Below are 24138 nucleotides of genomic sequence, written 5' to 3' on the forward strand. Positions count from 1 at the left end.
ATACGAAAGTGTAGCACTAAATTTTTTAACCCGAGCTATGTTGTACGTGTGTTAAAACGCTGACATTTGTAGACCTACGGTGCAATGCAACGAGCAACGTGTTATCGTAGTCGCGCATGTTTCTATCAGTCTATAGTTTTACTCGGTGTTGTTCTAAGAAAACATGTCTCTAGCAACTTCTCAGTGGAAAAACCTAACACTACACTATATAAAATTGGGCCACAAAGTATGATTTATTACGTTTCAGAAGTGACGTAGCCTTTGTGTTCAGTTTTCTAATATCGAATTTACGTATTTGTAAATCAAAATTGGAAGAAGGTGACTTATACCGAAGCTGTCCTCCATAACACACACTGTAAAGATTGTACATCAGTCATAAAAAGTTGAAGGTGCACAACTTAAGATATGAAGAAATATATATCTAATTGATCTAGATCCGATACTAGAAGCAACTCTTTCGGCTCTCGAATAAATGCATTGCGGCGAAATATATGCCAAACATTGACTCCTAATTACTTCATTTAATGTATCTCCGAGCGGAAAAGGAACCAATACTTTTCCAGCCATCAATTACAAATAAAATGTGCTTCTAGGGTAGAATGTTTGCAACTTCTCTTCCCTAGTATTATCCAGCAGCTTTAGTTAATCTATTCATCATGATTGTATGTATTGACTCAGCAGGCTCCATGGTTTGTGGTTGTTTCTAGTGAAGTATTACTTTTTTAAAAATGCACTTGTAGGATTCTGAATATCTTCCATGATGTGCAATGCGGTTTGCCACATTTATAGGGCATTCCAAATTAGTATTTTAAATAACGAAATTTGTTAAGTAGGAAGAAAACCTGTGGCGCCTCGTTTTTAAAATTTTTATTTTACATTAGGATCATTCCACATCAAATGTCCTAAGGGTCACCAAATTTAATTTTTACAGGAGCCGTGCCAAACTACGGCTCGATAAGTAAATAGCCCTGCTTTTCTAACGGCCTGCTTTTCCATGTGGCGACAGACACAAATAAATCACAGACTTATTTTTGCTTATGATCGAAGTGGACTCCCACACTGAAATTTGTTCCGCTGAGCTTTTTAGGTACAAAAGCCTAGTTACTGAACATTATCTCAGTGTGCAGTAGATTTGTCGCAGTTTGCTGTTGAAGTATCTCAAATTCTTCTAACGACGAATGTGGATCATATTTTCGCACCTTAGATCTTATGATAGAATGGTTATCTGGTACTGATTCTTTCCTCATTTGCAGCTTGTCAGTCTGTGCAAGTGGCGTGTTGAGTTATTCTAGATTTTGATTCAGAAATTTATTCTTCAGTTGTGTCTCATTTCTAAAAGGTCTTACACAAAAGGTTCCACACAAATTTTATGTTTCATTGTACCATAGAAAAAGTTCATTTTTTTCCATCACGAAAGGTTTGCTTCATTTACGAGACAAACCTGTTCAAAGATAATAAAGAAGTACAACGACAAGCTTTAACTGCTGTGACTTGCAAATAATCAGTGGACATTTGAATAGGCATATTTCAAAATTATTTAAAAGCTTTTCTATGTTTTCCTTAAATCAAAAATTAATTTCCTCAGTCACTGACTTGAAGAAATGTTTACCTGTTCATTTAGAATGTTTCTGTGCTGTATTGGAATTCTCCAAAACCCGTTTCACCATCTGTGAACAAGCTGCTCTTTTAGATGAAAATATCCAGAATTATTTTAGTTTAACAGTTGAAAATCAAGCCAAATGGTAGCCAGAATCAAACTGTAACTTGATGGAAGTTCAAGGCAGCATACGTAATGCAGCTTTGATTTTGCACATAATTATACGTATTATGTGACAACATTTTAACACTGTTTCTGAGTTACCACTGTGTCACTTCTTTTATGGTCCAACTTCTAGATCATTACATCCAAATCTATCATTTTTGTGACTGCTTTGTTAAGTGCAACTTTGAATTCTTCAACCAGCAGTCTATGATTTAAGCATTCACTGTAAGCCTTAATTGTTCTAGGTATTTGAAAATCTTTTGGATCGAAGCTCCCAGCAAAAGCATTTTGTGTGCAAGTTCCTCCTGAGTTTCACTTTTTCTTTTTGCATAAGCTCTGGCATCCCTCAGTGACACGCATTAGAATTTCAGAGCACAGATCCCTTTAGCAGTTACGTTTGTGTTGAGTAATCCAGATACATGTTCCGCCCTTGCTTCGTCTTCTGATTGCGATGAAAATGACTTCCTTTATGATGGTTTCTTTGCTGCAAATTGCTTTGGACATGTGGGGTGCATTTTCTGACCTGTTATAACATTTCTCTTTGTCATAGCTTTCAAATAATCATTTGTTTTAAAGTAACACCCCGTAAGATCTTTTTCACAGAATGGTTGTTTAGGTGACATGCAGAATTATTTGCAAAATCAGTGCTACATTACACTGAAATGTGGTATTCAACATCCATAAAACTACAGTTGGTTTTTAACTTTCAGCTGACTTTGCTCCCAACTGTTAAGCGTAAAACCTGGATGTTAATAGACTGTGCAAACTGTCGTTGTCAATTCCAAAACATCTTAGTTGAACGGATAAACATGTCAAAAGTCAAAGGCTGAGCAAATTACTTTTTTATTTTGAGACAGTCAAAGACACCTAATAACACCTTTAATAGATTTAACATAATTTTCAAATATGCATATTTAAAAAGTCCACTCATTATTCGCTCGTAATAGCAGACAAGGCATTTTTTTGGAGTTCTTTGTTATCTTTCAACTGATTTTTTTTTTCTGATGAAACCAACAGAGCTATTTATAGTGGTGCAAAAAAAGCAAATAGAAGTGGACGATTGTGGCATATAGGCTTCCGACAATCATAGAAATATGAAGAATAATTTTTTTGACTCGAACTTAGTTTAGGATAGCTCGGTAATTTTTTGAGTTATCAACATTCCACTTGCTGAAGTTGATGACATGCTTGTTGGCTGAAAATGAGGAAAACATAGGCAGTTGTACCTAAAAAGGTGAGCCTAATCATCAGGTTTCAGCATGGGAGTCACCTTAGATAATGAGAAACAGTAGAGCAAGTTTTTGATTCATTCATTTCTTTATTTATATTTTTGAAGGCATATTTTTCACAACATGGAAAAATTGGCCATTGTAAGAGCAGAGGCAGTAGCCCCACCACACTACGTATAAGGCTTTAATTTCGTATGGCTTGATGTAACACCCATTCGGGTATTCAGATTTAGAATTCCATAAGTTCCCGGAAGCACTTAAGCCAAATACCGGGATGGTTTCTTTGAAAAAGGCACCGCCTGGCCCCCTCCCATCCATCGCGATAGGAATGATCTCCATGTCGATGGGAAGTTAACCCTCACCTTCCTTCTATTCGTATGGAAATTACAGGTCTTTATATAGGTTGCCACATGTTATTTGAACTGCAGCTGGCCAGAATACTAGGCCAGTGGTGCAACCATAAGGGAGCGTTGACGGGAAGACTGTTGATTGAAAGTAGCAGCACCTGCGGGAAATTCCTGTGACTGAAATTAAATTTACACCATACATTAGATACAGGAAAACACATAAACAGTCTGTGTCAGAGAACCGTATGACTTTCGAAAAATTAGAATGGTGTGAAACACAGCCTGGCACGAAAGAAAGCCTGAGTAACTTTGTTGAAAATCTCCTCTAACGAAGTTTATATGCGACGCCATGAAAATGAAACTGTGGTTGATGAAGGGCTAGGAGAAAAAATGATCTTTCGTACTTCTTTTGTAAATAACTTGTTATGTTAATGTGCAGGACATGGAAGCATTGCAGAAGATGGAGCCGATCTGTCGACATATACAGCTTCCACGAAATGGGCTGCGTTCCACTAAAGACTCGACACTGTGGACCAGCTTGGACTGCTAGTTACGGTAACGTGGGCAAAATAGTGGCCATCTCGCGATGTGATGACTCTGTGCAGTTCAGCTCCCATCTGATGCCGCACACGAACCTCTTATAAGTTCTTATCAGGTCATACAAATTGCCCACTACGCATACGTGAAACAGGAGAGAATTTCGCTAATACAACCGCAGAACACCGTCAGCCACGCATCGTACAGTAGCTTGCGGAATAAATACATGGATGAACCAAAGTACTACGAACAGTTGCTCAGAAGTGAGTTAATCCACCTCTGGACCGCAAAAAGCTGGGATTCTACGAGGAATGGGTTCCGCAAGTTCTTGGTAGGCTTCCGGACGTACGAGGGGCGTTCAGTGAGTAACGCTACACATTTCTTACTCGGTCGGTTCTGGTTGAAAAAATTACGGTATTGTTTAGGGACACTGTAGAATATTCCCGCTTCAACGCCTGTAGTTTCGTGAAGTTCCGATGGGTAGGGGCGCTAGTCGTAGTCTTTGAAATGGCGTCTTTAACAGAGGTGCGTCCAAGCAGAGCGCTGTCATAGTTGTTTTTTTTTTTATTTCATAGGCGCCTGCAGAGTGTCTACTGAAACCTAGCAGTGAACAAAAGCACGGTGAGTCGTTGGTCGAGGAGTCTGTCATCACCTCAACAACGTCACGCAAACATGTCCGATTTCGCGCATGCCGGCTTGCCACACGCAGCTCTGACTTCTGCAATATTGGAATGTGCGGTCACTCATGCGAGGCGATCGACGGAAGACAAAAAGCACCTCGTTGCTCAACTGGGTATCTCCGCTGGTAGTGCAGACACGTCCAGCTGTTGGGGAACTTCAACGTATGTGCCCGCTGGGTTCCACGCCGCCTGACAGAAAATTATAAAGAGCAGCGGAGGATTATCCACGCGGAACTGCCCGTTACAAGGCTGATCATGACTATTTCTTGTCGATTATCGTCACAGGCGACGAAACATGTGTTCTACTTTTCCAGCAGGAATTCATGGAGTGGCGCCACACTCCGAAGAAAAAGTTCAAAGCCGCATTCTCAGCCGGTAAAGCCATAGCTACGATGGGTGTTACTCTGTTTATTGCCCTCCCTCATGGTACAACGATCAAATCTGATTGTTTTGTGATAGCGTCAATGCAAACGAACTTTTCCTTTTCCATGACAAAGCAAGGTCTCACAAAATCTGTGCATCCGAGAGGAGCTCACAAAACTTCATTCGACAATTCTTCCTCCTCCACCATATAGTCCTGATCTTACCTTCAGACTTCCATGTGTCTGGGCCAATGAACGATGCAGTCCGCGGGGGGCAGTACATGCTTGATGGGGAGGTCATTGATGCTGCTAGGAGTTGACTCCGATGTCGATCAGTATAGTTGTACCTTGCGGGTACACAGGCCGTCCCAGTAACATGCCGTAAGGCTTTCGCACTGAAAGGAGATTATACTGCAAAATAGATTTTTGTAGTCACATGGCCGTTATAGGCGATTCTTGGCGTTTCAGTCCGTAACCGCGCTGCTGCTACGGTCGCAAGTTCAAACCCTGTCTCGGTCACGGATGTGTGTGATGTCTTTAGGTTGGACAGGTTTATGTAGTTCTAAGGCTAGGGGACTGATGACTTCAGATTTAAAGTCCCATAGTGCTTAGAGCCATCTGTAGTCACATTACTCGCAAACAATATTGGAATGCTGAAGAAAACACGAGCTGCTTTCAGAAGAAAATGTGTTTCATTACTTATTGAACTCGGCTCATAATTTCGTTACCGTATCACGTGCCTTTATCAGCACAAGGTGGCTTTCCAATTCGCGGTGAGTACTGGTCATAAATTTTAGGCTCATAAGTGTATGAGTGTGTAGATTTACCTAAAAATGTTGTAATTATTACACTGAATGCTGCAACAGTTCTTTAGTTCAGCAACTGGTATTTAGAAATATTTTTTTTTGTATGAATTAACTTTTTCGAAAGAAGATTGCCTTCTATGATAGGCAGTTAGTTATTTCATCAAGACAGCCAAAGGACAGAAAGGTCAGTCTCTGTGCGGCTGCGTGGGAGAGTGAAGAATATGAGTCCTCGGTGAAAGTACCTGTCAGCACCAGATAAGCCAGGTAGAATGAATTATGACTATGGAGAATGGAACGCGGGAAAAAAGTTGGCGCTGATAAAAAGCACGACAAAGAGGAACAGAGAACGCTCAAATTCTTTTACCTTCCAACTTGTTAATAAATTACCGTCAGGTAAAAAAAGTGAGAAATATTTATGAAATAAAGAGACGGTCTGGTCCATCCCCTGAGATTACAAACTGTCTAAATAAAAGAGCATCAGCTTTAAAGATTGATATGGTGCGTGCGCTGAAACATATCGTACAGTGAAAATATAATATTTATCGGTACAGCGCCACTACTTTCTTGTTTCCAGAATAAACAGCAGAGGTTACTGAGACTTCTAGCACATACTCCAAACTAATAAGAAAATGTGTTTGTTGTTGTTTATAGGAAATAACGACAAAGGAAAAATTTGAATGGTAACGTGGTTAGTGTGGCCAAATGTTCCCAATGTGTGAGACACAAAGCTCTTAATAAATAAAACATTGAAACACAATTCTAGGAAACAATTTAAGTTTAAAATTTTTGTATATCTTTTAAATGTACAAAATGGGAGTTAGGATAGCTCACATAATATCAATACAGCATGCAGTAACCTGACAGAAATACAGGTACTTATAAAGCTAATAATGGCGCCGTGTACGAGGAACGCAGGACACGATATTATTCTGAAATCAAAAACGAAGTTTTGACTTCGGAAAGTAGACAGGAGATGCTAATAAAAAGGAAGTCATGGGGGCGGATTCTGTGAGTGATTCATTGCCAGAGGGAGGCAAGGGTGCGGATCCGATTCCCGGTCCGACACACATTTCTAATTTTTGATGAAGTTTCAGAACAGTGCACGGTATTTGAAACTTTATGACTACATATCAACTCGAAGAAATAATTTATATAAATAAGCACATGTACACATAGAAATACCCGCGCTACAAGCATTGCAGCACAGCTCTGGAGAAGACAAAAGAAAATGGTGGAGACCGTTTGTACACCCCGCTGCAGAAGGTAGCATTCATTCTGACAACGGTATCTATTCTTCTTGAATGTATCAATACATTCATGTAAGCATCAGGGAAGGGCAACTACTAGTAACGCCACGCCTGCTGAACATACACAGCAGCGCCAAAGAAACTACGGTAGGCTTGCTTGTTCAAATATAGAAACATGTAAACAGGAAGAATACAGCGTTATCGTCGGCAACGCCTATATAAGACAACAACTATCAGGTGCAGTTGTTAGATCGGTTTCTGCTGCTACAATGGCAGGTTGTCAAGATTTAGTGAGTTTGATCGTGATGCTATAGTCGGCGCACGAGCGATGAGACACAACATCTCCGATGCCGCCATGAAGTGGGAATTCTCCCGTACGACTATTTCACTAGTGTGCCATGAATATCACGAATCCGGTAAAACATTGAATCTCTGACTTCGCTGCGGGCGGAAGAGATCTGCAAGAAAGGGACCAACGACGACCGAAGAGACTCGTTCAACGTGACAGAAGTGCAACTCTTCCACAAATTGCTGCAGATTTCAGGGCTAGGCCATCAAGAAGTGTGAGCATGTGAACCATTCAACGAAACATCATCGATATTGACTTTCGTAGCCGAAGGTCCACTCGTGTACCTTTGAAGACTGCACGACACAAAGCTTTACACCTCACCAGGGCCCGTCAAACCACGCGGCTGCTGCGGTCGCGGGTTCGAATCCTGCCTCGTGCATGGATGTGCGTGCTATCCCTAAGTTAGTTAGGTTAATGTTGTTCTAAGTCAAGGGGACTGATGACCTCAGATGTTCCCATAGTGCTTAGAGAAACTTGAACCATTTGGGCCAGTCAACACCGACATTGGACTATTGATGACTGGAAACGTGTTGCCTGGTCGGACGACTCTCGTTTCAAATTGTATCGAACGGATGAAAGTGTACGGAATGGAGACAGCTTCATGAATCCATGGACCCTTCATGTCAGCAGGGGACTGTTAAAGCTGGAGAAGGCTCTGTAATGGTGTGGAGCGTGTGCATTTGGAGTGATATGGGACACCTGATACGTCTATATACGTCTCTGACAGGTGGCACGTACGTAAGCATCCTGTCTGATTCCCTTCATCCATTCTTGCCCATTGTGCATTCGGACGCACTTGGGCAATTCCAGCAGCACAATGGGACACCCCACAAGTCCAGAATTGCTACAGAGTGCCTCCAGGAACACTTTCCTGAGTTTCTGCACTTTCGCTGGCCATGAAACTCCCCAGACACGAACATTATTGAGCATATCTGAGATGCGTTGGAACGTGCTGTTTGCAAGGGATCTCCACCCCCTCGTACTGTTACGAATTTATGGACAGCTCTGCAGGATTCATGTGGTCAGTTCCCTCCATCACTATTTCAAACATTATTTGAGCCCACTCTAAGTGGGGTTGCCACACTCCTGTGTGCTCGCTGGGGCCCTACACGACATTTGACAGGTGTGCCAGTTTCTTTGACTCTTCAGTGTATCTTGAACTTGCTCTAGTTAATAGAGAAACCTGAGGTTCGAAAACAGAGAAAGCAAACAGGACTAGAAATTAACTAAAAAATTATCTGGAAAGAAACATCTCCTGCCGTCTGTGGTGAGAGGTCTCCGCACCTTAGCTTTCATTCTGTTCACAGAGGAAACGGCTTTCTGACCGATATAACGAATAGCCGCAACCGCATGAAAAGACAAGGAATTAGCCTACGTAGGAAACCGATGGAATAAAGTCCTGCGCTGCGGTACTCGAACCTGTAGTCATTACGTTACGGGCTTCCTGTTTTAGCGAGCGTGGCTAATTGGGGCGCAGCAAGGAGAACTTGATATGAAGTGACTAGCCAGTGTTCGGTGGTTATTAGAGCCGTGGCTGTTTTGAGCCCACAGAGTTCCCGATGTGATGGCTGCTGAAAAGTGCTTATAACGTGTGCAAACATTGCAGCTCTCTAACGAACTCTCGTAAAAGAATAACGCTTCATCCTCGCAAAGTGTTACACTGGTGGAATGAATTCTACCTCTCGCCATTACCCGCTGACAGCGAAAAGCGGGTGGAGGAAATACCAGTGTAACAATATGGGCGGGAAAGAGTGGAAAAGGTTCTGCGGTTTCACAGTTATTAACATTTATTAATGCTACTCAGTAAAACTTTGGACAAACAACAACATGTTGAAGCTGATTAAGCGTTTTATGTTGTCGTCTTCTACACTGACATTGGATGGTTACGGTTTCTCATTCCGTCAACATCAGGCCAAAGGAAAAGTAGGAATATCTCGAAAGTAAGAGGGTTGAGAGAAAGAAACAGTCTGTTTCTTTCTCAAATAAACCATCACGACAGTCTACTTAGGGTAACTAACGAGAAACTGTATCTTGATGTCGGACGGGGATTTGAAAACTGCTGCTGTCGCGTCCAGTTGCGTTGACTAGTGCGACTGCCCGCTTAGTAAGCGTGTTTTAGATATTACTCAAAAGTAGCTAAAGCCGGAGGATGGCTGGAACAACGCACTGCTTTACAAAGCGTATTACTACTTCCGTCCATAGACATTCGAAGTGGCATACACAGCTGGTTATGGGAGGATATACAATAGTAGTTGTGATAAGACTGGTTTGATGCAGTTTTACAAGGTAGTCTATCTTGTGCAAGCCACTTCTCTCTGAGTGAATACTGCAATCTACATCCTTTTGATACCCATAACTGCGTTCATTAATTCGTCCCCTCACACTTCTTTACAATATGTCTCTGAAACCTCTGAAAGTGTCGTGACAACCGATCCGCTCTTTTAGGCAAGTTATGCAAAAAATTTCTTTTCTCCTCAATTCCATTCGTTCTTCCTCATTAGTTATGTGATCTACCCATTTAACCTTCAGCATTCTTCTGTAGCACCACATTTTAAAATCTTCAATTCTTCTCAAGCCAGAAACGCTTTTCGTCAGCATTTCACTTCATACAGTATGTTGTTGACGCGGTCTTCAGTCCAGAGACTGGTCTGATGCAGCTCTCCATGCTACTCTATCCTGTGCAGGCCTCTTGATCTCCGAATAATTACTGCAACTTACATCCTTCTGAATGTTCTTAGCGTACTCACCTCTTGGTCTCCCTCTAAGATTTTTACCCTCCACGGTTCCCACCAGTACTAAGTTTGTGATCCCTTGATGCCTCAGAACGTGTCCTACCATCCGATCCTTTCTTCTTATCAATCTGTGCCACAAATTTCTCTTCTCCCCAGTTGTACTCAGTACCTCCTCAGTATGTACGTTATCTATGTATCCAATCTTGAGCATTGTTATGTAGCACAATATTTCGAAATCTTCTATTCTCTTCCCGTTTAAACCGTTAATTGTCAATGTTTCACTTCCATACATGGCTAACCTCCATACATACACCTTCAGAAAAGACTTCCTAACACTTAAATCTATACTCGATGTTAACAAATTTCTGTTCTTCAGAAATGCTTTTATTTCCATAGGCAGTCTACATTTCGTAGCCTCTCTACTCTGACCATCATCAGTTATATTGCTCCCCAAGTAAAACTCATCTACTACTTTAAATGTCTCATTTCCTAGTCTGATTCCCTCAGCATCATCTGATTCAATTCGGCTATATTGCATTACCCTCCTTTTGCTTTTGTTGATGTTTATCCTATGTTAACCTTTCAAGACACTGCCCATTCCGTTCAACTACTCTTCCAGGTCCTCTGCTGTCTCTGACAGAATTAAAATGTCGTCGGAAAGCCTCAAAGTTTTTATTTATTCTCCCTGGATTTTAATTTCTGCTCCAATTTTTCCTTTTATTTCCTTTACAGCTTGCTCAATATACAGATTGAATAACTTCGGGGATAGGATACAACCCTCTCACACTGTCCTCTCAACCACTGCTTCCCTTTCATGCCTCTCGACTCTTACGACTAACATCTGGTTTCTATGCAAATCGTAAATAGCCTTTCGCTCCCTGTATTTTACCCCTGCCACCTTCAGAATCTGGAAGACAGTATTCCAGTCAACATTGTCAAAAGGTTTCTCTTAAAGATGCTAGAAACGTAGGTTTGCCTTTCCTTAATCTATCTTCTAAGATACGTTCTAGGGTCAGCACGCCTCGTGTGTTCCAACATTTCGACGGAATCCAAACTGATCTTCCCCGAGGTCGGGTTCTAACAGTTTTTCCATTCGTCTGTATGAAATTCGTGTTAGTATTTTACAAACGTGACTTACTAAACTGATATTAAAATAATAGTTCCTTCCACTTTCCTGCTTTCCCTTCTTTTGTTGGATCTGATCTCTTCATATTCATACAGGTGGTTTTCTTTTCTCGGTAGGTCTTTTTAATTTTCCTATAGGCAATATCTGTCTTACCACTAGTGAAACACGTTTCTACATTCTTACATTTGCCCTCTAGCCATCCATGCTTAGCCACTTTGAACTTCCTGTTGATCTTATTTTTGAGACTTTTGTATTCCTTTTCGCCTGCTTCATTTACTGCATTTTTATGTTTCCTATTTTCATCAGTTAAATTCAATATCTCTTCCGTTGCCCAAGGATTTCTACTAGCCTTTGTCGTTTTACCTACTTTATCCTGTGCTGCATTCACTATTTCATGTCTCAAAGCTACTCATTTTCTTCTACTTATTTCTTTCCCCTGTTCTTGTCAATTGCTCCCTGATACTCTCTATGACTCTCCCTGTAACATCCGATTCTTTCAGTTTATCTAGGTCCCATCTCCTTAAATTCCTACCTTTTTTCAATTTATTCAGCTTCAATCTTCAGTTCATAACGAATAAATCGTGGTCAGAGTCCACATCTGCCCCTGGGAACAGTATACAGTATACAGTATAATATATCAAAAATGACTGTCAGATGTGAAAGAAGCAACACGTGAAAGGAAAATCTCGAGACAAACCAGGTGCTTCCCTACTGAAGCAACTGTTTCGAGCTTTCGCCACTACTGTACTAGTCCACACAGCAGGGTCTCCTTGTGAAGAGATGCAATGAAGCGCGAGCCCCATACCATGCATGCAGGCTCGTAATCGTCTGTTAGTGAAGCAGCTGTTACGTAGCCGATCAGACGCACACGAAGCACTAGCAGTCTGCGATATACAGCCTACATAGAAATTTAATCTAGTCTCTGTTTTTACGTACTTCTGTGAAGACTTGAAATGTACCTTTGCATTTTACTGTGTAAATTAGAGTTTACTAACTTACTCTAAATTTCTTGCGATAATTCTAATGCAGTATCTTTGTGTAATGCCACTTTACAGTGTCGTATGAACTAGAGGTAACAAACAGTAGAACGTAGATTGCACCCAAGACTTCTGGGGTTAGTGTTACAATACTTGTGATATAGGAAAAACTCGAATAAGGGTTAATAAAGACGGCGCGTGTTGTGAACGAATGCAGGAGGAATTGGGCATTGTGATGAAAGCTGTGTTGGCTATGGTCGACACACTTCTGGCTACTGCCCTGGGCCACAACAGTACTGGGGCGCCTGATATGAATGCGCTTAACCAACTTCGATTCCATCAGGAACCGTTGTGCACAACCACAGTAGGCTATAAGGAACGTGGGAAACTCAGCAATCAGTCGCAGTCCCAGTAGTTTTTATTAATTTTGCAAATATAGGTTTCGGCTATAAATAGTCATCATCAGTGCATTTTCGCTACAATTCGAGAGACTCGCAGAAGATCATGTCATCATATGTTCTTACAGGTGTATAGGCTGAGAGTCACTGGGGGGGGGGGGGTGTTTACAGTAAGTACAACAGCCTTAAAAAAATGGTTCAAATGGCTCTGAGCACTGTGGGACTTAACATCTGTGGTCATCAGTCCCCTAGAACTTAGAACTACTTAAACCTAACTAACCTAAGGACATCACACACATCCATGCCCGAGGCAGGATTCGAACCTGCGACCGTAGCAGTCCCTCGGTTCCGGACCAACAGCCTTAATCCTGGATTATGGCTGATATGCTTACTGTAAACAACCAACTCAGTGTCCTCCTGCCTAACATCTGTAAGAAAAGCTGACATAAACTGCCGCGAGTCTGTTGGGTTGTAACGAAAATGCATTGAAGATGGTTATTTGTAGCCGAAATCTAGATTTACAAGAATAATAAAAACTAATGCGATTGCGACTGATTGCTGTGTGCCCCTCTGCCCCTCCTTACTAATGAATGCTTTGACGCCTTTGGAACTTATAACGTCGTCTGTGATTCCTGATGCTCCTACATCTTCCGATTCGCACGCCCTGGTCGGTCCACACTTACCTGAACGTGACTGGTGAAAAGTGATGGTGTTGCAAATCTCTGGGCGGAAGGCCGCTTGCGCCTCAAAACGGGTTTGAGGTACCGCTCAGTGCTGAAAGTACATCTGCCTCGCCTGTCCTAAATGTGACCTATCATCCTGATAGGTTTGGACAAGAAGAGAATGTGGGATTGTTTGTCATTGGGAGCTCCAATGATATGCAGCTGATGGAGCCCCTCAGGCAAACAGCGAGAAGGTCGTCGGAAAATAAGGACAGTGGTCACCCTGATTATTCGCTTGTCTGAGATGTGTATGAAGCTCTGTTGGCAGCGACTGAGCTCTCTGGCTGCAAATCGTGGCTCACGAAGGCACGAGTGACGCCTCCCGCCTGCCATCCTCGGCTCCTACAGGCGCCCGGCAGGTGTATATATATATATATATATATATATATATATATATATATATATATATATATATATATATTGCTGAAGCTAACTAGCCTCGCTCGTGGTAAGGAAGCAGAGCTATCGTTTTGTAGCGTCGTTCCCAGAACCGTGGCTCTCTAATATGGAGCCGAGTGGCAGGCTTAAGCCAGAGGCTAAGATGATTCTGTGACGATATCTCGACGCCTGCTATCGAGTAGAGAAATATGGGACACCACCCCATTCCCAAGTCCTTAACATGCCTGGAGTGCACTTCACAGAGAAAGCGGATACTGAGGTAGTGGAGTATGTGTGGCTTTATGCATCTGTTCATTTTTGATTTTCTCTTTTTAGGGTAGAGAAATTATGCCACAGTCTTGATAAAATGCATTTTTGGTCCTGACAGGATAGCGTTCGTGATAGCGGATAGAGAAAGACAATGTTAATACAGTATCAGATAACTGCAGGACCGTTTATGGAAAGATCCTAGTACTACTGCCACTTATAAACAGTAACAGTCCCCTAGTGCCCACATAATACTAGTGATAATACTAGCTGACCACAACCAGGTGTTAACAGCAATGAAATTCAAATTTCGCCTGGAATGTGTGTCGTAAAAACAAGCTGAACGCTGCTGGTGGAGGCGTGTTTATAGCAACAGAACATACCATAATATCTAGTGAGGTTAATACAGATGTAGAATGCAGAATGAGTTGTGTGAAGAGAAGTGTTAAAGGTGGAGCACACGTGGTCATCAGATGCTCTTATGCACTCCCATCCTCAGCGGCAGTAGTGGAGGAATAATTGAGGAGAAACCTAAGAAATATTTGGCATAAATTTCCTTGTTATGTTATAGTTTAAGGTGGAATTCAACCTACCAGCTATACACTGAGAGACTCAAGTGATTACAAGGGGTAGTAGGGCCAGGGAATCGTGAGAAATTGTGTCGTATCCGAAAATTACTTTGAAGAGTTAACCAGAGAATCGTTTCGTAAAGTTAGCATCGTAGACTTGCTTGTGAGGAACAGACCTGAACTTCTGGACTCAGCACAGAACAGAGAATCAGTGATCATATGGCTGTAACATAATCACTGAATAAGGCTGTAAGTAGGAATACAAAGAAATTTAAGAAGTTATTTCTGTTTGGGAAGATCTTTCTATTTGGGAAGATCTTTCTGTTTTCGAAGATCTTTCAGTTTGGGAAGATCTTTCTGTTTAGCAAGAGCGACTAGAAGCAGATTTCATGAAAGTCAACATGACAATTTCACCTCCGCCACTGACAATGATGAGAATCAATGCACAATATGCTTTTGATTGGTACCTGCCAAGAAAATTTTCTATGGACAGATCTGCCGAAGTTCGATAACCGTGCTAGTGCTAGAAGTATGATACAAGCAACGAAAGAATCTCTGCGAATACTAACCTAAGCAAAGCCTCTCCGATAAACAAAAACTGAACGAAGAAAATGTCAGCGTAAGGAAGGCCAATCGAGAAGCGTTCATCGAAACCGAAAACAAAATTCTACCCACCGACTTAACAGAATATCCTAGTAAGTTCGGTCTTGTGTTGAACCAGTAAACACATCGATCTGTTCTGACACTCCGTGACTACAATGGCTTTGAAACGGGGAATGACGCAAAAAACACCGAGACGTTAACCGAAGTTTTCCACTTTTCTTTCACAGAGGAAGATCGTATTGTAGTTCCTTATCAAATTCGCCGCACGAGTGACAGATGTTGAAACAAGAGACCAACAGTTGAAAAGCAATCGGAATCGCTCAACAGAGAAAAAGCCACTGAAAAGACGATATACCAGATCGATTCTACACAGAGTATGTGCTAGAACTTGCTCCTCTTCCAGCAGCAGTGTACCGTAGGTCTCTGGAGGAACGAATCGTTCCTAGTAATTGGAAAAAATTAGAGGTCACCCCTTTTTCAAAAAGGGTCGTCGAACAGAGGCACAAAACAATAGACATATCTCTGACGTTATTTTATCGTTGAATATAGGGAAAAGTGATTTGTTCGCATATTACGACCTTTCTGGAGATGGAAAATCTCCTTAGTACTCAAAATGGGTTCCGAAAACCACGGTCGTGTGAAACCCAGATCATGCTCTTAATCCACGACACCCAGAAAGGAGAAGATGCAGGCGCTCAGATAGATGCAGTGTTCCTTGACTTCTGGTAGGCATTTGATACAGCTCCGCTCTGCTGCCTAGTGAAAAAAACATTGGCGTATGGAATATCAGACCAGCTGCATAACTGGACTGAAGAGTTTGTGACAAACATAGCACAGCATGTTATTCTGAACGGAGAGAAGACTTCAGACGTAAAAGTAACTTCGAGTGTGCCACAAAGCAGTGTTACAGGATCATTATTTCTCCCGATATATGTAAATGACATAACAGATAACATCCGAATTTCCACGAGGCACTTCTCTAATGAGGGAGCTGTATACAGTGAAGTCTCAACGCAAGAAAATTGCAGTGAAACGCAGAAAGACATCCAGACGATCAACATTTGGTGCAAGGTTTAACAACTGACCCTCAACATAAACAAATGTAATACATAGACAGAAAGACCCTTTACTGCATCATTACAAGACTGCAGAACTATAAGTGGAAACACCTACTTTCACAAAATATCTTGGAGTATCCGTTGGGTACGTTTTGAAGTGGAACAATCACACAAAATTAATCAAATGCTTCAAATGACTCTGAGCACTATGGGACTTAACTTCTGAGATCTTCAGTCCCCTAGAACTTAGAACTTCTTAAACTTAACTAACCTAAGGACATTACACACATCCATGCCCGAGGCAGGATTCGAACCTGCGACCGTAGCGGTCGCCCGGTTCCAGACTGTAGCGCCTAGAACCGCTCGGCCACTCTGACCGGCCAAAATTAATCGCGGATAAGGCAAGAGACCAGACAGATTCATTGGAAAAGTCATCAGGAAATGTGGCCCATCAGCAAAGGAAGTAGCATTAGAAATAATCGTTCGACCACTACTTGAATAGTGGTCGTAATTCAAGAATCCGCTCCAGATAGTATTGATAGAGGAAATAGAAAGGATCTATTGAGCAGCAGCCTTTTTTCTTTCAATTGGTGCAAAAGCGTCACAGAGATGCTCACCAAGATCCAGTAGCCGACACTGCAAGAGAGTCGTTCTGCATCAAACAGCGGTTTACTCGTAGCGTTAAGGTTCCGAGAGCGCACGTTCGAAGAAGCGTCAGCCAATATATTGTTTCCTCCTACGTATATGTTGCGAAAAGGTCATGAAGACAAACTTAGAGAGAACTGAGCGTGTAAGATGGCTTGCAGAGAACAGGTGTAGATAAAGATGTGTTACACCAAATGTGGTACATCATGTTTAACTGAAATTGTGTATAAGAGAAATCAGAAGGAACACAGTACAACCTTCATGTATTACAGAGAGAGCAGTCACCCTAAAGGACGACCCCTCATCTTCTAATGCGTCTTCATCCACCGTGTCGAAGGGATCTAGGCGTGATGACGAGAGATATTGTCTGGCAGAGGGCACTTGGCCACAAGAGCAGTATTCTCAGACGCGTGCAGTCGCCAAGGGAGTACGCCACCGACTCGTGTAGAATTCGCGCGCGCGCGTTTATGTGTGTGTCTCTACACTTGGGCGTAGACAATTTCAAGTTCAAACTCTTTGCGTGACTGAGGCACCTGTAGGGTACTAAGCTCAACCATCATGTAGAATCCGCTCTCATTTGATTGCTATTAGAAATGCAGCCTGAAGATGAATGTAACGTCCTAGTCCTATTGGACGGTGTTTTGGACTGTCGCTGCTATCACCGTACGCCCCTAGCTTGGGCTTCTTACGTAACCTGATTGAAGATACAACCCAATTCTCTCTCTCTTTCTATTTCTGTAATCTAAATCATGCATAAATATCGGTGATTGACATGGTAGGAGCTGCCACTCCTTACTGCTATGCGCTAAATCAGCAGTGCAAATAAACTTCACTTAATATACAATGTGTATCTAAATCGTCATTTATCGCTTGTGCCTTGTTTTCCCACGGAGAGGCAGGGTCGGCATGGTTAATCGGATGTGGCAATTTTAGTGGAAGGGGTGGCCGGATGCGCTTCCTGCCGCCACCCCGTACCACCCGAGATGGAATTAGTGTACCCCAAATGTCTGCGACTAATGTAATCAATGGAATAGTGCGAAAGTGTTCATATGTCTCCGAGCCGTGTACCTGAGGCGGGACGTGGGGACTAGCCCAGTATTCACCCAGTAGGATGTGGAAAACCGCCTGAAAACCACACCCAGGCTGACCGGCACACCGGCCGTCGTCGTTAATCCGCCGAGCAGATTCGATCCAGGGCAGGCGCGCCTACCCGAGTCCAGAAAGCAGCGCGTTAGCGTTCTCGGCTAACCTGGCGGGTTTAAATCATCACTCTCACTAACTTAATAACCTAATTCCTCCGATTCACTCACAATGTAAGCCGTATGCTGAACCTTACTGGTACCAAATGGCAACTACACCCAACAGTCTACAAAAAAGAAATCATTAGACAACAATGCAACTAATCATAATGACTGAAGCATCACATCTTAAATCCCCGCAGATACTTACGCTCTAGTTCTGCACTACAGCTACGGGAGTACCAGTATCACGCAGGTCTGGCATGTGCCAACGAACATTGGCGTGATGAAAAATGGCACCAAGATAATGATGCACAAGTGATAACACGTGGAGACGCTGACTGTCCCTGACATACTATTGTGTTGCCTCAGTTCCCTTACTCATTTCCAGCGGTAACCTGAAATCATATCTGATACCTCCCCACAAAATTACGTCAGGCTAACACCGCTGTGGCTCTAGCAAACAATAGAAAAACTTGGTGTCTTCCCAATTCACCGCCATACACTCGGACAATGGTCATCCAATCAAGTGTAGAACCACGACTCATCGTTGAACGCAATGTAACGTTATTCGTCACCAGTCTATGTTTCCGGCCATAGCACCACAGCAGACGCAGCAGTTTGGCTTGGGGTGGTTTTGGAAGCCTATGAATGCAACAATACTTCCGCAATCCGTCTGCTGCAAGTCTCTGACCAATGGTGAGCGTTGACACAGAATATTATAGAGTGCGCATTACTTCTTCTCGCATGATAGGGGTACATCTGAAGGGATTACGATGTGCTTGTGGCACAATACGGCGGATCTTCCTTGTTGTGGTCAGACATGGTTGATTTGAAACTTTACGACAAGTATCTCTTGTCTCACCAGGCGGTCCAACATCGGGCCACTGCCACGTATGAATGCCCCAGAAGTATGTAATTTTTTCGATTCTGCTAATGGGGCCAAATAGCGACCTACAATGAAATCTCTTTCACAGTCAGATGCTGATAACGCCGCCTCACAAAAGTACATGGCTTGTCCGTGTACTTGAGATTGATCACTGAATATCTGACGCTTTTCACTCTTCTTATATACCCTACCAGTCCTGGTAACGTGACTTAACAAGAACAACAGTCATGCATTCTGGTGCCAGGGTTGCAACTACAGTTATTTACATAAGCGCCTATGATATGTACGTGTACGAAATTGCATTGACATGCGACCACATTTTCTTCAGTTTTACTTTGTCACGTAGTGTGGATGGTTCTATATTCGAAAGATGGTGAAAATGAGAACAATTATGTATTTAGCGCCAAGAAATATCCCTTTAATTTGACCTAGTGTAAACCAGTGACCTGAGAATAGTCGCTTGGCCGAAACTACATGTCTGTTACACTGATTGATCTTCAGTTCTTATTTTGGCTCTAACTGGGTACACTAAGTGATAAAAAGTATCCGGACACCTGCCTGAAAATGACTTACAAGTTCGTAGCACCCTCCATCAGTAATGCTGGAATTCAGTATGGTATTGGCCTACCCTTATCCTTGATGACAGCTTCCACTCTCGCAGTCATACATTCAATCAGGTGCTGGGAGGTTTCATGGGAAATGGCGGCTCATTCTTCACCGAGTACTGCACTCAGGAGAGGTATCGATGTCAGTCGGTAAGGCCTGGCACGAAGTCGGCGTTCCAAAACATCCCAGAGGTCTTCTATAGGATTCAGGTCAGCACTCTGTGCAGGCCAGTCCATCACAGGGATGTTATTGTCGTGCAATCACTCCGCCACAGGCCGTGCATTATGAACGGACGCTCGATCGTGTTGAAAGTTGCAATCGCCATCTCCGAACTGCTCTTCAACAGCGGAAAGCACGAAAGTGCTTAAAACATCAGTGTAGGCCTGTGTTGTTATAGTGCCTCGCAAAACAACAAGGGATGCAAGCACCCTCCATGAAAAACACAACCACATCATAACACCATCGCCTCCGAATGTTACTGTTGGCACTACACACGCTGGCAGATGACGTTCACCGGGCATTCGCCATACCCACACCCTACCATCGGATCGCCACATTGTGTGCCGTGATTCGTCACTCCACACAAGGTTCTTCCACTGTTCAATCGTCCAATAGTTACGCTCCTTACACCAAGCGAGGCATCGTTTGGCATTTACCGGCATGATGTGTGGCTTATGAGAAGCCGTTTGACATTGAAATGCTAGTTTTCTCACCTCCCGCGTAACTACAGTGGATCCTGATGCATTTTGGAATTCCCGTATGATGGTCTGGATTGATGTCTTCCTATCACACATTACGACCCTCTTCAACTGTCGGCGGTCTCTGTCAGTCAACAGACGAGGTCGGCCTGTACGCTTTTGTGCTGTACGTGTCCCTTCGCATTTCCTATTTACTACCACATCGGAATGAGTGGACCTAGGGATGTTTACGAGTGTGGAATTCTCGCGTACAGACAGTGACATCCAATGACCTGACCACGCTCGAGGTCCCTGAGTTCCGCGGAGCGCCCCATTCCACTCTCTCAGGAAGTCTAATGACTACTGAGGTCGCTGGTATGGACTACCTGGCAGTAGGTGGCAGCACAATGCACCTAATATGAAAAACATATGTTTTCTGGGTGTCCGGACACATTTGATCACATAGTGTATTTTCCATGTTTTGTCATAACTTTTGCCTCTTGTTTTTGTCATAGAGGTCTGAAAATTATAATTTTTACAATTTAGCCTATTTAACATGATAATTGTAGTACTTCAGGTGGTCTACGTGGTCTCTCCCTTTGAGTGTAACGCACAAATCGTTCATACAATCATGTGAAACTGTCAGAAAAATCTTTCTTTGTGATACTGTTCAGGTCGCGCATCACATTGGCTTGAATGCACATTATTTCGTCAATGCGTTGACCCTTCATGTGAATTTCTGCTCTATCATCTTGACAAGGTTTTTATTGGTAACACCAAGTGTCATAATCCATAATGATTCTTTTTCCAGAAAAGAATTCTCCGTGTTTCAAATTTCGGTCAAGTCACCACAGGCGTCCACGTGTCTTTATTTTTGTTCAGGAGTCACGGTTTGAGGCAACAACTTTGCACAGATTTCTCTCCTCTTCAAAACATTCTAGAGAATGTACTGAATCTTGATTCAGAGATGTTCTATTGCGATTTCTAACGAGACATCGTTAACATACTACGGCCGCGCGTCCTCTACTTAGCACTGCCTGCTCACTAACTGGTCGCACGCACACCTGCTATTTACAGTTTTTAGTTCAAGCTACCACAGTATTAACTGCCCTTACGTCGCTTATATGCCACGAATAAAATCAGTCTTGGAACGGTTCGGACGGTTTATGAATGTAATGATTTCTGAAGGTTATCTTCATCATCCTATAGGATGAATTGATCATTTAATAAAAGCATTTATGAATATACTTATGTAGAGCTTTTGTGGGTATCAACAAACACGTGTTTAATACATTCAAACTGTGTAAAACATTCAAAATAATTACAATAGATACAAAATGTAGATAAAATGTCCCACTAACAATATCCTCGTCTGTGAGATATCGATTGGCATTTCAATCGCTTGTTTGCTGCAGATGAAATAGGGTGACCGAATCTCCGAAGAGAAAAGAAAAAACGACCACACAAGGATAGTGAACGGCTGTCGGGAAGTTTGGCAGTTGTGTCACACGTACGATACCATTAAACGGTCATTATTCTGAGACAAGTGTAATAGATTCATTTTGTAGCGGAATGTGCCACTCAGCGGAATAGCCCAAGTGTCAACAATATTTGCTTCACCTCTTGAGGCGTTAGTTACAGGACGATTCAGCGTGCTAACGCCGTTTTCATCGAGTGGAATGCTTGTGCCCTCCGCCCCTGCGTTGCTGCGTATCGACGCGGCTGAGAGCGCGTGGATAGGCATCGGTCACCGTCCAGAGTGGTCGGCATGTAGCGGTTGGACAGCGGGGATGTGTGGCGAAGGGAGTGGGGGAAGAGGGGGTAGGAGGGGGGGGGAGAGAGAGATAGTCGCACGATCTTCATCAATACTGTCAGCACGCGCGCTTGGCGGAACTAAGTGACGGCGAGTGGGCAGAACCATGCGTTACGCGCGGACCACTCCGGCGATGGGCAATTTCTCTCGGAGGCACGTCACGCAGCGCAGCCAGCGGCCGCTATATCAAAAAATTGACGTCGCCGCCTTCAAACGGCGGTGTGCGGCCGACTGCATCTCCACTGCCCATTCCGTTCGCCCTCCCTCTCTGTATGCCGGAAGCTACAGCCCTGTGTATGGTGGAGTGTTTTACGATAGACTGCAGTGCAGCCCCCTACACAATCCGATAAGTTATTGCACTCGTGTCAACTTTTGTTCCTCCTTTCTTTGCACTCACGTCAGACCATTCAGAACGGAAAGTAACTGATCAACATAACTCACCGCAATTCACTGTTCAACTGCCCGCAACTTGTATGCTGTTGTTTAAAATCGAGCCAAGAAATGAAACTATTTTTATTTTCACCAACAACACGAAGTCCTGTTGTTTTGATTTCGACAAGCAGTTACTCTCTTTTTTCCTACGCTTATTCCGCCTTTCTGAGTTCGATGTTTTCATGCTTTGGCAAATTTATTTTTATTTCGGCAGAGTTGTTAGGTATGACACATTTTAACTGCTCGTGTATCGTATTTTCGGAGGAAGGGTGTGAGAATCACGCCATAATTTGGCTAACAGAGCATGGGACACCGCCTACAAACAACACTCATTTACAGCTCACATCACGGACTCGTCAGCTAGCGTTCAGTGCGTTAAGGAATACGAGCACGTTACGAAGAGCAGGCGTCCAAGATTTGGAATGTTCGCCATCGATACCTTATAAAGTAGCAGACAATGTTGTCATTTCATCTGGAAAGATAAGGAGTAAATTAGTAAACAAATTCTGTACCTTGCACAATATGAATATTTCGAAAACAAAGATACTTGCGAGATCATTGACAATAATCATTATTATTTTCGAGTATTCCTGTCTTTTTACTTAAGAGAAAACTGAATATAGTAACGAAACTATATGAAATGAATATGCAGAGATTTAAATTTTATTTTTGCACTGTTCTTGTGAATGATCTTGTTAAAATAACAACTCCGATATTGCGATATTCCTTCTGAAAACTCGGAGGTGTTGACCTGGACAACGATGCATTGCTTGTAAGTTTCTGGTTAACACATTAGACTCGGACTCGGCAGGACAACGTTTCAAATCCGCATCTGGCAGTCCTAATTTCGGTTTTCCTTGATTTCCCTAAATCGGTTAAGGCAAATGCCGGGATGGTTCCTTTGGAACGGACACGGCCGATTTCGTTTCCCAACCTTTCGTATACAGTCGTAGTAGCGTCATTCATCCGTAGATCGCTTTTTACAAGGATATAGGACGTGTCAAAGTATTTCCGAGTTTAGATCAATTAAAAATAAGCTAATTCGTGTACACATACATTTACAGACCTCTAGTTAGAGAAAATAATTAGATTTACTCCAGGTATACAATACTTTCCTTACAATTAATTTATTAAATAACGTAATGACACATTGTTCACTCATTTCTTACTATCAGTCACTGCACACACTATACACACATCGTAACACTTCACTCACTACACACACACACACACACACACACACACACACACACACACACGTGTGATCTCTCAGCCATTTTCTGTACCGCAACTTCCCATTTGCTAACTTGAAAAGGTGAGTCAGCATTCATCTATAATGAGTGAGATGTTGAGCTCAGAAAGAGGAAGATTTGTTAGTATTGAGCTATGCATAGCTTGGGGTTTAAGCTTTTCTATAAAATGAAAAAAGAAGGTAAAAAAAGTAGTGTGAGGGTGTTATGTGGAATGTCGGATGTTTCATAACCACTATTATTATTTATTTGTATAACATTTTTGTCAAACATTTTGTTTTTTCTAAGTAATCCTTCGATGTATAAAATGTAATGCGTAACAGGTACATTTTAGCTGCCTTTTTAAATAAGCATATTTTTGCATTTTCTTTAACCTCTTTTCGTAATTTATTGTACAATTTTATTCCGTGGTAGAAAATGCTGTTTTGAGTGTTATGTT

The sequence above is a fragment of the Schistocerca piceifrons genome, chromosome 3 (assembly GCF_021461385.2).
Source record: "Schistocerca piceifrons isolate TAMUIC-IGC-003096 chromosome 3, iqSchPice1.1, whole genome shotgun sequence".
Lineage (NCBI taxonomy): Eukaryota > Metazoa > Arthropoda > Insecta > Orthoptera > Acrididae > Schistocerca > Schistocerca piceifrons.